This window comes from Hyaena hyaena, unplaced genomic scaffold, assembly GCF_003009895.1.
Source record: "Hyaena hyaena isolate Hyena2069 unplaced genomic scaffold, ASM300989v1 scaffold_136, whole genome shotgun sequence".
NCBI classification, from domain to species: domain Eukaryota; kingdom Metazoa; phylum Chordata; class Mammalia; order Carnivora; family Hyaenidae; genus Hyaena; species Hyaena hyaena.
In genome coordinates this window covers 1,530,984-1,549,497 of record NW_024080768.1, presented here as the reverse complement: position 1 = coordinate 1,549,497, position 18,514 = coordinate 1,530,984, and positions in this window count along the sequence as shown.

The window sequence follows — 18,514 nt, the reverse complement described above, 5'->3', positions numbered from 1 at the left end:
TGTACCCCAATGTTCATAGCAGCACTCTCCACAATAGCTAAAACATGGAAAGAGCCTAAGTGTCCATCAATAGATGAATGGATCAAGAAGATGTGGTTTATCTATACCATGGAATACTACATGGCAATGAGAAACAATGAAATCTGGCTATGTGTAGCAACATGGATGGACTCTGAGGGTGTTATGCTGAGGGAAATAAATCAGGCAGAGAAGGACAAATATCATATGTTTGCACGTATAGGAGGATTAGGAGGAACTTGACGGAGGAACAAGGGGGAGAAGAAGGGGGGAAATGGTGGAGGAAAGGGAGAGAAGCAAACCATGAGAGACTCTTGAATGATGACAAAAACTGAGGACTGATGGATGTGGGGGGGAGGGGGGATGGGCATGGAGGAGGACACTTGTGGGGATGAGCCCTGAGTGTTATGTGGAAACTAATTTGACAATAAACTATTAGGAAAAAAAAAAGGAAAAGAAAATCTAGTGGAAAAATAATATAATGAGTAAGGTAAAGGTGCAGGAAGGAATATTTGTGATGATACTGGAGTTTTCAGAGGGCACTGAGGCAATAAGTATTTACAGGATTCAGAAAAAGTATTTTTGAATGATTACTCTGACAATGTGTTAGATGGCTTGAAATTGAGGTTGGTGTTATAAGACTTTAGAAATCATTCAACTGGGAAGGATGAAAGTCTGAAAAACATGAAGAGTAGAGGGAAAAGGGATAAAGAGGAATATAACTGAGATTTTAAATATAAGATAATTCAAATCTGGGACTAATTGGTCATGGAAATCAAGTGAAGAGAAAGAGGAATTGTTTTCAAATACACGGCTTGATCAAGTTTGCCAAATTTATAATCATTATTTGCAAAACAAACAAACAAAAAAAGACAGAACATGTCAAGAAGAAAAGAAACTTTAGGCATGCCATAGTCTCCCTTAGCAATTGAAGAATGGTTCAGGGAACTTATTCTACAACATAGTGTCAGACTTCCTGGTCTTCTCAACTTCACTGGTTTTTGCTTCTACTCCATTTCTGCAAGCACCTCTGTGGCCACATTCTGAATGTTGCTAATACGATAAAGTGTAACATCTTTGTAACATTTTTGACCTTACTAAACAGGCTCAGCTTACAGTGTTCAATAATTTGTATGATCTCTGCTTGCTCCAGTATACCTGTACTTTAGGTACTGGAGAGCTGATACAACTCTACAAGCAGCACTCTCCATTGCTTTCAATGTAATTTGGTAAGAATATGTGATTTTCACATTTAAAATCAGATCTTCCCACCAGAAAAAACAAAAACAAAAACAGAGGGTAATCAAGTTACCTATGTATACTTAGCAAGTGGATGACACATTCCAGGCAAACAACTGTTGTTGGTATTGTCTGATTATAAAACCATATTCTAAAAAACAAATCTGGGATGTAAAATTTTTTCATACAAGGATCCACCTAATTATTTTTTTTCTTCTTTCTGCTTCGCTTTGGATAAATCACTGACTGCTTAACTCATTTATGCTGTATGTTAAAGATACATAACGCTATCTTATATTATCAGAGGCTTTTGTTGAAATCCAATGAAATGCTTTAATAACCCTAAAAAGCCTAAGAGATATTATGAGAAATGAAAATAAGATTCAGTGGCCAAAAATATATCCGTTCTTTACTATTTTATTGAAAGGACACAAGCTGATTCATTAATCATTTTTATAGTGAAATGTAATTCAGACTTATGGCTTATTTGCTTTAGATCTAGAGGCATAACTTTCTTTTTTCCCCCCCATTTTCACAGCAAGGTGTATTTGTAAATAAATCAGTAATATATGTGTTTTTTTATCTATAGTCTCTAGAAACTGGAATTTCTGATATGACCCAGTCTGGAGATTTCAGATTCACAGTAGTTCACATTAATGTTGGACTTGCTGTAGGCTTTTTTTCTTAAGACATCTGGTACCTTTAGGGAAAAAATTAGCCCTCTAGCTTTCTGAGGTATTATTCATTTACAGCACTAGAATGGGGAGCGATGGAAAGAGCAGAACAGAGACCTACCTGGAGGCCACATGTCTTAATCCTATGATGCCAGAATGCTTGCCTGTCTGGCTGCCTTTCTTACTTATTGCCCAACAGCAAATTTTTAAGGCACATATGAGAATGATTTTTCTCGATCTCCCACACTTGTGCATAAGCGAATGGACTTTGTCTCAACTGATCTGGGAACATGAAATCAAATCATGCTTTGAGTTACCCTTTGGGAATGGTGGTATGTTCTTACACGCAAAGAAAAATATCCATAAAAGTACATAATAATGAATCCTATAGAACATATTGAAGTTTATAAGGCTCTTTTATGTAATATCTCTTTAAATTTTCAAAACAAGCTTTTGAGTTAGGCTGGGATTGTGTTTATTTTCAAAAGACTTACTTAAAATAACTTGAATATATAGTAGGGCACAACCAGAGATGTCAATCATTATCACTATATGTGTTTAAGATGGAGTAAAATCTGCCAATAAACAGTTCTTTTAAATCATTGCCATAGTCCTCTGGGGTAATGTGAATACTGAAATCAGGGTAGGTGATTTTATGATGTCTAATGCAACATGACTCCGTAATATTGATGGATTTGCCGTTATTGTTAATTGTCTGACTTTTGTATCTTTCATCCTTTCAAGTATGCATGAAATAAAAAGTATCCAATGAATGCAACAATGTTGTACTTGCTAGTGTTAAGAAAAGATAATGTGAATACTGGGACCAGAACAATCTGGATTTAAGTTCCATAGTTTCACTTACTGGGTTTGTGTCCTTGGAAAAGTAACCTCCTCCCTCTGAAATTCCATTTCTTTATTCTTAAAACAGTGACAGCAGTGCTTTCATCCTAGCCTGGTCATAAAAATAGAATGAAATGTATGTATAAAGTGGCAAGCATCAGGTTAAGAAATACTCTTCTTTCCCTCTCATCTCCCCACTCACAAAAGCAGCAGGCGTGAAACTCACATGGCACTCTAAGTACACATCCAACATTTCTTACCAATAACACACTAACCAAAATACACGACTCCTGTTATGCATGGAAAATCCAAAACAGTCCCAATGTGAAGGAGAATCTGTGTAGTACGGTTATAAAAATATCATTTACATCATTCTATTAACATTAATATTCCAAATGAATTTCATAAAACATACACTGTGCTGACAAAGTATGCAATACTACAACTTCGTCAAAGTCTGTATGGAACTATAATGAAGCATTTCATTGTAATAATTCATCTAGATCTGTTTTCTTCTCATAAAAGCAGTGGGTCAATATTTCTGACACTGTATGATCTAATTCAATGATTAGTTAAATTTTAATAAAGCAAATGTGTCACTTGTGCCCAATTCAGGTCTCTTTAAGTGAAACAATCAGAAATTTTATATAACCACTTTTACCCACTGAGGTCTGATATTTGGAGATGAATTGATAAATAATAATAGTTACATTTATTCAAGAGGGAGATTAAAATGTGTTTATCTTGGAAAAAAGGCAAAAATACAAATAATATCTGAAATTATGAGATAATTTACATATTTAAGAATACTGAAAAACTCAGAAAGTCTGCTGCCTCTATGGTTCTAATATGCATGAATTTCAGTTAACAATAGTTTAAATAATGCCAGTCCTCAGAAACACAGTTCCAATTTTAGTTACCATGGCATATTTACTGTGAGTAATTGGATAAAGTGCAAACTTCACTGATACAGCCCTTAAGTTCACAAATCACTATGTAAATAACAGATGTAGACTGTGATGAGTGACCAATCACATCAATATTTTAAAGTCTGGTGGTCACTGGTCATGTATATCTGTCAGTTCACATGGAGACAGCAAAGTGTGTAGACTTGTGTTGTCTCCTTGATTCGAAGGCATAAGCCCATGTGGCATTCCACTGATGAAAGAAGACATTGGGAAACAAAGATGAAAGTGCAGCGAAGAAGTGAAAAGTGGTAATGATGGAAGTGAGATCTGAATTGAATAACTGATGGTAGAAATGTCGACCTCAAAAAATGCCAGCTTAGGGGCGCCTGGGTGGCTTAGTCGGTTAAGCGTCCGACTTTCGCTTAGGTCATGATCTCGCGGTTCGTGGGTTCGAGCCCTGCGTCGGGCTCTGTGCTGACTGCCAGCTCAGAGCCTGGAGCCTGTTTCGGAGTCTGTGTCTCCCTCTCTCTCTGACCCTCCCCTGCTCACGCTGTCTCTCTCTCTCTCCTAAAAAAAATAAATTAAAAAAAATATTAAAAAAAAAAATGCCAGCTTATCCGTGGACATGAACAAAGTTGTTGTGACAAGAAAGGAGACATGCGGGGGAAATGATAAAATAATAAGGTAAGAAAAAGAGAGAGAGAGAAAGAGAGAGAGGATGGAAGGAAGGGAGGGAAGAAGGGAGGAAGGGAGGGAGACTTGAAAATATTTAGAAGGTGATTCAGAGGAAAGAGTATGCCACTTTGCCATACATATTCAAGATGTGTGCTCTCTATTGTTAGTTATACAAGCAATGTTGAAACAACTCTTAAAATTAAAAAAAAAATTATTTAATTTTCAGTCTCTCTAATGTTTTCAAATACAATGTATAAAATATTTGCTTTCTTATTTTTTGTTTTCTTAAATATTTATAATTGACATTAAGTGAATTTTGAATATTTTGACAAAAATTTTATAGGTCATTGAATAATCAGACTATCTCCTGTTGATTTTTATGATCCTTTTGTGTGATTTCAGGCTACTGGCCTATTTCATGGTTGTAAATTACTGTGCCAACTGAGAACTTCTGCAATTAAACATTAAAAAGTATAAATATAAAGCTGTGCCGTGGTTTCACATTTTAAAAAGAAAAGATGACTAAACCTGGGGAACTTTGCTTTTTCTTCTGGGGGAGTCATGAGATATCGAAATGCATGCTTGGCCATTTTCAAATTTTTTCATTTTCTCCTGGTTATCAAGTGGCTTAACAGCGGCAGGAATTCAAATGCACTTTTTTCCTTTCTATTTAAAATAATGATGGAATTTAGAAATAGAGTAATAAACAAGTCTTTTATTTGTGAATATGGCCATTTCTATTTCAATGCTTCTGGCAGATAGAGTTTAAAGTTTTAGCAGCATATGTGTCCATGAGTGAAGCTGAATATGTAAGGAGATGAAAGCCTAGATAAACAAGGATGACTAATCTTAAAAGCTCAAGGCCTTTCACAGAACCCACAAATCTGGAATAGTTTCTTCTCTTTACTCCATGTCCATGGGTTTAACATCATCCTTAAATGCTACAGAAATATCACAAGTCACATTCTTCCATGCCTTTGTGTTTTGGTTTGACTTTTCAGTTCATATGTAGTGCTGCTTTCCCTGCTTCCTCCACTTCATGACTACATATTTCTATCCCGGTTTTCTGAATTTTCTCTGATGCCTAGGTCCCAAGGCTCAATGGAATACCCTTATCCTTTTTTTTTTTTTAAGTCAGGGCAAAATCGGGTTAAGAGGAAGAAGTTAAATTCCACATGATTTTTAAATATTATTATCTAAATATATGTGACTGGTACCCTATGGTTTCCCAAAGGAACTCAGAGGTAATCTGACTTAAGCAGAGTTCTTATGGTTCGAGTAGGCCAGACAAGTATTTCTTGGTGACTGTTATCATGACTTATATTAAGTCAAGGGAGGGTGATCAAATGAGAGACAACTCCCAACTATAAGTGACTCAACACATTCAAGTTTGCTTTTCACTGAACTTAGAGTCCAGTGCATCCATATTGGTTGAGAGAGGCTGGGAAGGGATTCTGTAACATGTAGTCGTTGATTGTCTCAGAGGCTATCAGTCCAGAGATTATTGTCCTGTGTAATCAGATTGGTGGACTAAAAAAAAAGGAAAGACACACCTGCTTTTTACTGCCTTGTCTTAAAGATAACCCACCTCACTTCTGTTCATATATTTTTAAAAATTTTAAAAAATGTTTACTTTTGAGAGAGATCAAGGGACAGAGTGTGAGCAGGGGAGGGGCAGAGAGAGAGAAAGACACACACACAGAATCCAAAGCAGGTTTCAGGCTCTGAGATGTCAGCACAGAACTTGATTAAGGGGCTCGAACTCACAAACCTTGAGATCATGACCTAAGCCAAAGTTAGACACTCAACCGACTGCGTCACCCAGGTGCCCCACTTCTGTTCATATTCTGTTGGTGAGAATTAACCACATGACTCACCTACTCACAAGGGGCTGGAATGTAGTCTCTCCATATATCCTAAGAAGGAGGGAGTCTGGTATTGGTGAGCACTCACATCTTGGCATGTGGCTTTAGCAGACTCAGGCTCATTAGACAAAAGCAATCATAGACCCAGGGCCAGCTACATAATTAGAGTGATTCAGAACAAAATGAAAAGAGGGAGTTCCTTTTTCTAAAGGCAGGAAAACAGGGATAATCATAACTTTATCATAAGATATTTATAATACATTTTTGTGCTAAAAATATAAAGAGGACTAAAATATAAAACATTTTCCTTTTTCCACAGACTCTCTCTTGACTTAGCATGGTGGGTTTTGTTATATAATGCCATCATCATGAGGCATGAAGATACTTGCAGGGCATATGTAGAACATCACATGCACCCACAGTGCTGGCCCAGGAATCAGTGTGTATACACAACTCACCAGCTGCTGAGTTCCGCCTCCTGCCAGCCACTGAACTAACCCATCTCCCTGTCCATTAGTGGGGACATTAATTCCCTGTCCCCCCACTTTCCACTTCAACCCTTGCAGACAGGTGACCCTCAAGAGATTGCAACCCAGAACACGCTCAGTACTTGGCTATGGGGTGGGTCAGAGCTTCACTCTCACTGATTCACCTGTCCAATGGCCACGGAGCTGCCAGTTTGGAACAGCAATGGTGTTAGCATGCCCTGCCCTCAGGCACCATGGAATGTACACACCCAACCCTTAGTCTCTCCATGACTGGCCCCTGTTAGCTGCAGAAGGTGGTGGTGGGATGCAGGTCTCCCCCCAAAAGAAGGGCCAGGTCGTCACTCCAGGCAGAGAGTTGTAGCAGTGCTGGGGTGGAGGACAAAAAAGGGAGGCTGAGAGACTGGTTGCGAACCCCTCACTATGAAGTATGGAGGTGATGGGAAACTGCACTGCCTGTGAAGGAAAGCTCCAAGCCAACAGCAGCCGCTGTTCCTTTCTCTCACTGGACTTCTTACACACTGCAGATACAAAGGTAAAATTAAAAATAGTTTCAAGATGACACCTACATAGCATTAATCTTTCTTCAGAGTATAATTCCTGTGTAACTACACTGGTCACATGCCCATGAAGCTGGACCTGCATAAACCACATTGGTCTAGCCATTACTGGCTTCCTTAGATGGCTCTGTAGAGATGTGGCCTTTAGGGATCCTTCTTCCCTTTTTCGTGTTTATCAAACCAAAGTGTAACTATATAGGAGGTAAGTCTAAATAAAGGCTTTTAACAAGGATGTCTTTTTAAAATCATGAATCATGAACATTCTGCAGCATACTATTGACAGAAGTGATTTTTTTCTTCTCAAATAATTTTTTCTTTTGAAGTTTTTGTTTTTGATACTTTAAGTAACTATTTCTATATTACCTCTTCCTAAAGGCTTTCCAGGATCATCCCTGAGGGAAAAGACTTCTCTTTCCTTTCTTTACTTGAAAGATAATAGCCTACATATCAGAATATCCCTAAAACATTTTGAAAACTATCTGTGAATACCTACATTCTCCACACTGAAAACTAAGGCGTAAGATATATAATATATATTTTTCTGATATAACCATTGAGGCCTCTACATAAATGCCTAGACTTTATGCAGGTATCTTTATTAAGTATTACTTATGTTTTTCACTACATTTGGGCTCAGGCTAATCTCCCCTGTATTGAACACAACTTTTGTACCGAATGAGGTCTTATTCATCTTTACCTTCCTGTGTTACACATATCCTTATCTAGTACATAGTGGGTACTCCATAACTATTTGTGATTTGAATCAATGAATTTAGATAAATATAAATTTTGCATATTAAATCTTAAACCAGAGTGCATAGATAAGGATTCTGCATAGTCTGACATGTCAAATGCCTAAAATTTTTTGGGATGACCATAGATCCTAAAGCTCTATCTTAGATCAAACAAGCCATTCATTCTTTTTGAGGAAGAAAATTTGCCTGGATATCAATGTCTGGGTTGCTGCACACACTTTACAGTTTGTCTCCTTTAAAGAAGTGTAAGTCTGGATCCTGTAAGTCTTTCTGCGTGCCTTTTCTGTGTTGTTTTCTTTCTCAGTCCACATTCTGTTTGCTTTTGTAGCTTAGAAGTTATGTATCCACTTGACTAAAATGGTGATCTTGACGTTGTTGAGGTCCCCAAAGCCAGACTATACAAATGTTTGCACTTTTTCTTAACTCAAAGTATTTAGCCAATTGACTGTAGCATCTGCTTTGGAAATGGCAAATTCCCTCTGGTTTGCACTAGCTCTTACAATTCTTGTAAACGCCAAGGTGTTTCCTCACTTTTCATCGCATCATGTCCACAAACCTTCCAGCACAGACGGCTGTGAACAGATAGTACTTTGTTGTTTAATTATGAGCCAGAAACTTTTTTTTAAATGTTTGTTTATTTTTGAGAGAAAGAGAGAGAGAGAGAGAGAGAGGGACAGAGTCTAAGCAGGGAAGGGGCAAGGAGAGGAGGAAACACAGAATTCTAAGCAGGATTCAGGCTCTGAGCTGTCAGCACAAGTCTGACATGGGGCTCAAACTCATCAACCATGAGATCCTGACCTGAGCCAAAATGAAGAGTCTGATGCCCTACCGACTAAACCACCCAGGGAGCCTCCACAAGACTGTTCTCAAGCTGGCTGTAGTATAAGTCCCACAAAGCTATTAGCAGAGATAAGAAAGGCTGTATTCTTTAACAGGCATTTCAACGTTCATGAAATACTCTAAAAGATGTCTTAGGTTAGAAATCACACCAAATCACTCGTTTTAATGGTTGACACTTAGGCACTGAGTAAGCTGAGGGAAATATTTGGGGAGCAAGAAGCATTGCTGTGTAATCCTAAAGTATACTCATAAAAGCAATTCAGGCCCTATGGGCCTACTACTGATCATTTCATTCTATATCTCTAGTTTTCCTGATCAATACTAGAATTAATCTCTCTCTTTGTAACTTGGTATTCTGCATTATTTCAGAATGCATCCAGCCATGTGAAAAGGAAAATTTAGACTAAAGCCTAACTAAACTGAAGACAGAGGTTTTCAGAAAGATGGATAGTCTTTAAGGAGTTAAATTAGAGTATGTCTCTAAAGAGAGTCTTGCAGACAGGTCAATTCCAAAGTTCTGGTCTACAGAAAGACTCATGCACACAAAAATGGGGTCATTCTTTGTTCAGGAGTACATACCAAAGTTTTCTAAACCTAAAAAATCAGTCAATTAGGTGAAAATAACTCTGACTGGAATTGTTATCAGCCAATCATTCTAAAAAAATATTCTAATAATATGTCATTGCTCTAAATATTTTGTGTATATTAATTCTTTTTATCTTGGCATTGATTTTATAAAATGAATAGCAGCATTTTTATTCATTTTATATATAAAGACACATGTAAACAGAGAGGTTAAGTACATTGCCCAAAGTCACAGAGCTAGATAGTAGGAAAAGTAGTATTTTATCATAGGTACTTGAATCTGTGCTTTTTAAAAAGAGGTATGATTTCTCCCAATTCTCATAAATATATGTGTTTGAATGCACAGATAGAATTTATAATCTGTCAGATGTGTTACAGAATTAAGTCAAATTTGGATTTGATTAAAGTAAAAGAAGGCATTTAAAATATATTTTTATTTATTAAAAATTTTTTTAATGTTTATTTTTGAGAAAGAGAGACAGAGCATGAGTGGGGAAGGGGCAGAGAGAGAGGGAGACACAGAATTTGAAGCAGGCTCCAGGCTCCGAGCTGTCAGCACAGAGCCCAGAGCACAGAGTTCGAGTGGGGCTTGAATTTACAAATGGCGAGATTATGACCTGAGCTGAAGTTGGTTGCTTAACCAACTGAGCTTCCCAGGTGCCCCAAATATATTTTTTACAGTAGGGTTGTCATATACATTAAAATTTTTCATAAGTTGAATAAAAATCTCATGCCTTCATATTGGTGTATCCATTGTCCAAATGTCTGTCTAGCTACTGATCTAATTATTAGGAAAAGTATACGATCAAAAGAGAATTTAGAGAAAGAGACAAATGGTATTTCTCTGTACCCTACAGATTACATAGCTACCCAAGAATTTGTCCATATAAAGATCAATCCCTACAAGAAGAGGCCAGAATTTTAATGTGAGGATTAAAATTTAGAACCTAATTCCAAGGAAAGAACCCTAGATTGGACTCCAGAGTATAGGTCAGTTTGCAGAAGCTGCCATTTTCAGTTCCAGGATACTTGCCAAAACAACCAAGCAACAGTGATCAGCAAACAAAATAAAATCCATTTGTGCTGAACTAATTTGTTGTACTAATATGCAATTATCCAAATTTACTGGTAAAGTAGGTATTCATTTTATTCAATCCTGTTGCTTGAAATAGTGACACCTTGCTTAAACAGAAGTCAATCATGAGCATGTCTTGCTGTCTGGAACAATGAAAAAACTGGGGGAATAAAAAGGAACATAATCTTCCAAGCAGCCAAAATGATATGTAAGTACTAAAATGCCTTTGAAGATTTGGTAAGGTCTTTGATCAGATTCAACTGAATTTCATCAACATTAATAAAATGAGTTTTCTGCCTGTTACTGAAATCAGCACAGTGAATTTTTATCAAAATCAGAGATAATGTTTGAAATGATACAATTGAAAGGTTATGTGCTAAGCAAAATAATATCCCCCAAAATGTCCAAGCTCACATCCTCAGAAACTGTGACTATATTACATCACCTGGCAAAGTGTAATTGAGATAGACAATGGAATTAAGTTTGATAATTAGCTATCATGAATTATCCAGGTGGGCCTAATGCTATCACCAGAGGCTTTGAGTGGGTGGGTCCCTAAAAGACCTTTAAAAAGGAAACAGAAGAGGTGAGTCAGCAAGTTGCGGTTAAGAAGATTTTGTGGGCTTTGAAAATGGAAGGGACCTATGAACTATGGAGGTGGGCAGTCTCTATAAGGTAAGAATGGAAAAAAATTCTCCCCTAGAACCTCCAGAAAGAAATGTACACCTGCCAATAGATCTAATTTGATTTTTAATCCAGTGAGACCCACCTGACCTCCAGATCTATTAAGTAAAAAACCTTAGGTAACTTAAAGCTGTGATAGAAAATTAATACAGATTATTTGGTTCATGAAAAATTCAGTTTGGGAAACTTGATTAAGAACCCTTCAAAAGACATAAAGCAACCATCATTTGAAGCTTGCTTGTTATGCCACTTATTATCCATTTGTGCTCAGATCCACTCCTCACCCTCTCTCTGGCCCATTCAGTGGGGCAAGGTGATAACCCTGCACACTTAATTTCCCATGCCCCTGGGTAAGCTGGTTTTCACCTGGACTCAGCTGATGCAGCAGTAGTGAGGGTATGCTAGTGAGGGCAAGAAGAAAATATCCAGTGAGGGCATCTCTAGCCACCTCACTCTGCTTCAGTTGGTATCTTTTTTTTTTTTAATGTTTTATTTATATCTGAGAGAGAGAGAGAGAGAGCATGAACAGGAGAGGGCCAGAGAGAGAGAGGGAGACATAGAATCTGAAGCAGGCTCCAGGCTCTGAGCTGTCAGCACAGAGGCCGACGCGGGGCTTGAACCCACGAACCGTGAGATCATGACCTGAGCCGAAGTCGGACGCCCAACCGACTGAGCCACCCAGGCGCCCCTTCAGTTGGTATCTTTGAGGGTGATTGAGATCTTATTTGTGCTTCAGGCACAACTTACAGGGTGATGCTTGGCAGCTTGATCTACCCTTTCTGTGGAACTTTGTAATGGATGTTCCCGTAGATGCCTCAGCTTCTTAGCTCCAGAAATACAGAAGTACATCCATAGTTCTTTAGTCCTTTCAACTGTTGCTTTTTATTGAAGAATGCTGTTCTCACCTAATAGGCTTCTCACTCTCCTATCACCTGTGTGACCAAATCCTTTGATTAATTTCCCTCTGTTTCATACACTGAGATAACTTTTGTTTTTGTAACTGGACATTGATGGATAATAATTTTCCAAAAAATATGAGATTTCTTAGGTAACGTTAGATACAAAAGCCATAGTTCCGGGTGAGGAACATTATCTTTCATTTGACAATGAGCAAAGGACTCATGTAAAGGAAAAACACCAGGAAATAGTTCCTGTATAACATGATAAAGATGAGGTTGTTGGTGATAATGCTGCTACTGTTGTCACTCATTAGGGCTATGACAACAATATTAAGAGTGATGAAAGAATCATGGAAATAACACATTACTACTGATTGAAGATTTTGTGCTCAGCTTTTTGTCATCAAACCCAGTAGTAGGAGTATGGAACCTGCCACCTAGTAGCTGTGCAACTTAGATAAGTCACTTCACTGCTCTGTCTCAGTTGTTTTGTTTGTAATGTGAGGATGATTATATATACTTTATGGATTTGGGGGATATTAAATGAGATTTACAGAAATAGCTGATAATTTGGAAAAAGAAGTATTTTAAAAATGGTAGCAATAAGGCTGATCTTTTATATTGAACTCAAATATTAGTAAAGAATGATTCTGCCTTTCCTAAAGACAAGCATTCCCTTTTTAAAAATTGAAGTCCTCTAATATTTGTCTAAGGTTCAACTTTTTTACAGTTCTTTTTACTGATGATTGTAATGCAATACTTGCCTCACATAAGGAACTCCAAATATTGCTTCTTCCTAGCTCTTGTCTTGCCCTGCTCCATCTGCCTGATGTATTTCACTTTGCAAATCCAGACTCTAGACTGCTTATACACCAGTCACCATGCACTTGATACCAAGCTCTGTCTACCTGGCTGGACTCTTTCCATTTACATGCTGCTGGGCTGCTCCTCTGCCAGGGAAACCCTTCTTGCCTCATTTAACCCTTCTGTGGTGAGCTATTGAAGAAGACACAACAGGAACCATTTTGTATATTATTTGTAAGCACTCTTAAGTGCTTGAGGACAATAATAGTATTCTGTTTTTAGCATAAAAATAAGATACTTCCACTGGACATTGGAGACCACTGAACAAATTGTTGTTCCCCTTGTTCTATGAAACAATGACTAAAGCCATTTTCTGAAAATGAGTATTGTTAACCATTGGATCATTAACCTTTACAATATCAATGTGTTCTCCACATCAAATTCAGTTAAATGACTGCTGGAGGTAACAGGTAAGGGAACATTTCACATAGATGAACATATTAATGCTTTTTATTTTTTTTTTAGCTCTAAATGCACTGTGAAGGATTTAGGTGAGAGCTAATCTATGTTAAGAAAGCAAAATACCTGAAAGAACAATCTCACAGCATAAAGATAAAATGTGGCCTGCTGTGTAATCTTTCACCTTTCTTTCCTTCTTTTATTTGTATCTCATAGTTTGCTCTCGTACTTCCTTTCAATAGAGAGCACACACTAACTAGCATATGTATAAGGAAAGGCTTACTGTATGTGTGTGCACACATATGCATGTGTACAAGTACACTGAAGCCCATTACTATAATGGGAATCTCTTCCATTCAGGATGAAACAATTAGCTCTTCATGCCTTCTACTTACACTTGTTTCCTGGTTACTACCACATTTACACCCTTTCTACCACTTGTTCTAATACTCCACAGGTTGAGATCATGGTGGAGTTCATGAGTTAGGAGTTTAAGATTATTAAGATTATTAGTAAGATTATGAGCTTTCATCTCTCTCAAGAAAGAAAGGTAGAATAAAAGGGAACAAAGTGATCTTTTGCAAAGAATAACTTGAACAGTATTTAATTATATAATGGTAAGTAATTTGCACATTTCTGTACTTTAATACTTGTACAAATTACTAAAGCATGCTTCCAAACTGTTCTTGACATTCTATATATGTCTAAAACTTTCACTGATAATCTCTGCTACAGAACCCAACAAACACAGAAACCTTAAGGACAAAGATCATTGAGTGAAGATTCTGAGATTTATTATTTTGGAATTCAATCATCAAAGCCTTTCACTTTGTGAATACCATCAATCAACTCTAATTTTTCCTGCCACATACCCATCACTGATGTGAAGCTGCTTCCATGTAATGCCAGATCAACCAGTCAGCTTCATCAAGCAGATGAAAATGTCTGTCAAACCAAACACTCCAAGCTGTGCAGACAAGAAAACGTGGTGAGCCAATTAATATTTCACTCTTCAAAAACACTGGTGGTGTCAGAGGATATCTTGTTGAATACCTTCTGATATAAGACTTATCCCAGCCATGGCATGGTCTACACCCTATTAGCCTCCTGTTAAGATACCTGGAGTTCCTATTCTAGTTTTTCTCTTAAATCCAATTTCAAAATGAATTCTCCTTATAAAAGAGTTAAAATTATATGATTAAGATGCATAATAATACATATGCAAATACTTAGTATGAATTCTGCCTGACATGTTTCAATAAATGCCTTAGTTTTTAATACTATGCCTTAAATACCAGAGTGGAAGTGGTATTTCAGAGGATAGAGGAGTCTTTCTGGTAGCCCTGAAATCATCATACAGACAGCAGCTGATCTCACCTACTTTTAAAATCGACCATGCCAGTAGGTTTATGTGATCTTGTTTATCATTCAGGACATTTCCTTATTTGAGCCTCTGCAGAGCTCTAAACTTAGGAGTGTAAGTTGAAGAGGCAAAACAAAGAAAAGCTTGGAAAAATTATGTGACTTGTCAAGGTGTACATATCTAGGTAGTGACTGAGCTGGGACTGCCTCTAGCTCATATTTGTTTTAATTGCTTCAAATATTTTACAGCATTTTGGGAATAAACTGAAACATAAATTTGCTCATATAACTATGCCCTTAAGTAAGGTGATCATCTGTCTCAGTTTACCTGGAACAGTCCAATTTATGTCATTGTTTAGCGTAATGACTAATAGCACCCCCTTTTCACTCTCAGAAGTGTCAGTGTTTGGCTGTTAAAGTTGAGATAATTGCATACTTTAAGAGAATTCTATCTGATAATAAGGTTTTAGTTCTTTAAAACAATTAATACCATAATATTTTCACCAAATGTCTACCCACTGTGAAACCTAGCTTTTATTTATTCTTGCAAACGTTGACCTCAGATATCCTTACAAATCTTGAATATTACACTGACTACTTTGGGCTTGGAGTCTACAATTGTGATAAACTGACACCTGTGCTGGGCATGCCCCTGCTTTTGTTTTGGTATTTAAGTTCTGGTATCTTGCCTGCTTATCTCTCTTGTCTTTGGACACCTTCTCTTTTTCTGGGTTTCATTTTCTTTCTTATATCTCAGAACCAAGAGTTGGAAACATCCTTTCCCTATTATGTAACCAGTTAGTATGCTGTCGTATTTTTCTGAATCTTAGGAAAACTTCCAAATACTCTGAAATTCTCTAACATTTTCTATAGGTATCCCCTCAATACTGAAGCTTCATTATTCAAAAAATTGATGAGGGGAAGAGTGCATGAGACTGACCTACCCAGTGAACTTCTACACGCAGTCACTGAGGGGTTTTCATGCCTAAATATTTGTGATCATAATGCTGCTGAAGCTTTTAAGTTGTACTTCATCAATCCATTTGGCAACTTTGAAAGGAAACAATTGTTGGGGCGCCTGGGTGGCTCAGTCGGTTGAGCATCCAACTTCGGCTCAGGTCATGATCTCATGGTTCATGAGTTCAAGCCCCACGTCGGGCTCTGTGCTGACTGCCAGCTCAGAGCCTGGAGCCTGTTTCAGTCTGTGACTCCCTCTCTCTCTGACCCTCCCCTGCTCACGCTGTCTCTCCCTCTCTCTCCTAGAAATAAAATTAAAAAAAAAAAAAAAAAGAAACTAGAGAGAGATACTTTTCAAAAGAAAGGAAACAATTGTTTATAACCCTACCCTCTGAACTGTGACCTTGTCACCACTGTACGTTTCTGCCATGTTCTCTATGATATGGAAGCTGCCTTGTTGGTAGATTTGAGGAGAAACTGGAAACTAACAAAGTTAGTCAATCTGTGTTAATATTTCAGCCTACAGGGATCAGCTTGGTTAAAAGTAGCTACCATTCTGTGAATACTGATTGAACAGTCTATTTGCTTTCAAGTGAAGTTCAGTATAAGACCAAGGTTAATGTAGCATGAGACATGCTTCTTCAAATAACCATTCTCTCTGCTTTTAGCTGTCACATGTTCTTGCTGCCTATTGAGAAACAGATACAGCTGAAAAAGAATTCAAAGGAGAAAAGCTAAGTTTGCATTGTAGTAAAACTGGCCACTATTCTGATGCCCCTCTCTTATTGGAGAAAGTAGGAATACTAAGTAGGGCTGCATGGGTTTGGTGCTTAAAACAGGAGGAGAGATTGTCTATTACAAGAAGCAATGCACCCAAATCATGAGAATGTGGGGGACCATGGGGAGAATAATGAGAGGTCTCTGAAAGCTAGAAGACTCAGCCCAGCAGGAGATCAAATGCAGTTAGGAGATAAAATCAAAAGCTAAGAAGTCCCAAAGCCAGTTAAATGATGTTGGGGGATATGTGAGGGGAAACCATGAAATTATAAGAATATATTCCTACTGACTTCAGTCATAATACTTGGTACATTTGTAGGTTGTATGTGAATCCATCTGTATCTGAACAGTCAGGAAAAAAGAAGTAAACTTCCCAGCATGAACAATCTCACTGAAGGGACTGTTGTATCCCTCTAGGAAGGAGGCCACTGGAATGGCTATTTTGAGATTGACAACCCTATCATTGTCCTATGATACCTTGAAAAAAAATGAAGTATCCACTAACTAATTCTTTCATCTCTTTCATCTCTATTTGTTCATTGGAAATACTTTGTGGAACTAAAGATCCGTAAAAAAAAAAAAAAAAAAAAAAAAAAAAAAGCACGTAGATAGGATGTCTTTTTTTTTTTTTTTTAAATGTTTTATTTAGTTCTCAGAGAGAGAGAGAGAGAGAGCATGAGAAGGGGAGGGTCAGAGAGAGAGGGAGACACAGAATCTGAAACAGGCTCCAGGCTCTGAGCTAGTTGTCAGCACAGAGCCCGGTGCACGGCTCGAACCCACAAACCATGAGATCATGACCTGAGCTGAAGTCGGATGCTTAACCTACTAAGCCACCCAGGTGCCCCTAGGATGTCTTTATATAAAGACAGTATGAGCGTTCACTCTGTTAACCTATTCAAAAAGAAGGAAGACCAATATAAAAGTCAGAGCATGTTGGATGTGAAATAATAAGCAATTTATGACTAAAACTGACAAAGTACAATACTGAGCACTGCATGTTTGTAACGAAAACACAGATAGCTAACAGAAGCCTTTCTGATGGAAATCAATATTGAGTCACACTACAGTGGTTGAGAAGGACAGAGTTAAGCAGAAAGACTATTGAAGGAAAGGGAGAAAGACACTCTATGCAAATTGAAAAGCAAGGGACAGCAAAGACAATTATTTACAGGAAGTAATAAGACTTGAGAAGTCTTAAAAATCCTTGTTTCAGTGTCTGTGAGTACAATAATTTTATATTTGAATCAAATTTTCCAAATAAATGTAATAAGAAGTAGAAATATGTTAAAACTAGTTCAATAGAAGTAGTATTACAAAGGCACAGGGAATGCTATGATACCTAACTATAGTAAGTAACACCATTTGTCATGGGACATGGAGAATCATCAGGGAACTGTTCTTGCTGTGCCTTGAAGCACAGATTTTTTCTGAATATTTACTCTTGTATCTTTTCCACTTGGTTTCCTCCTCTGCAGGACTCTCAGCTTGCATATGGCTTTAAATCTCAATATTGCCCATTCTAGACTTAATCTCTAATGATTTTGGAACTTAGTTCCCCATATCTAACAATTCAATTCTTAAAAGTGTTCAGGGATCCATATCTAAATGTCCTGGGGAGAGGATTTGATTGGCTTTCTGATGATACATATTGGTTTTCCCCAGGTCAAGGGTCATACCAGATCTAAACTAGTATGGTCAAAGTGTTGTTTCATCCTGCATTAGTATTTTCAGGGTGTGTTGAAACAGGATGTTCCAAAGAAGGGAATGTGAACTTGGGTCTTTTATTTACCAAAGTCAATGGGTTCTTTTCATTCTTATTCTTCTAAAACTATTCATAAAGGTAATACCTTTAATCCTCTTTTCCACCTTATCCTCCATTTGGAATTCTTTATGCTTTTATCTTCCTACAATGTGAATAGTAGCTGATTCTGAATGAATTTCAAAAACTGAATACTTAAAAATATTTGTAAAAGTATCTTTTCTCAATTTTCTCCCTGACTTTCTGGAAAAAGCTTATTTTTCTTCTGTCTACTTTACTTTCACTGTCTAA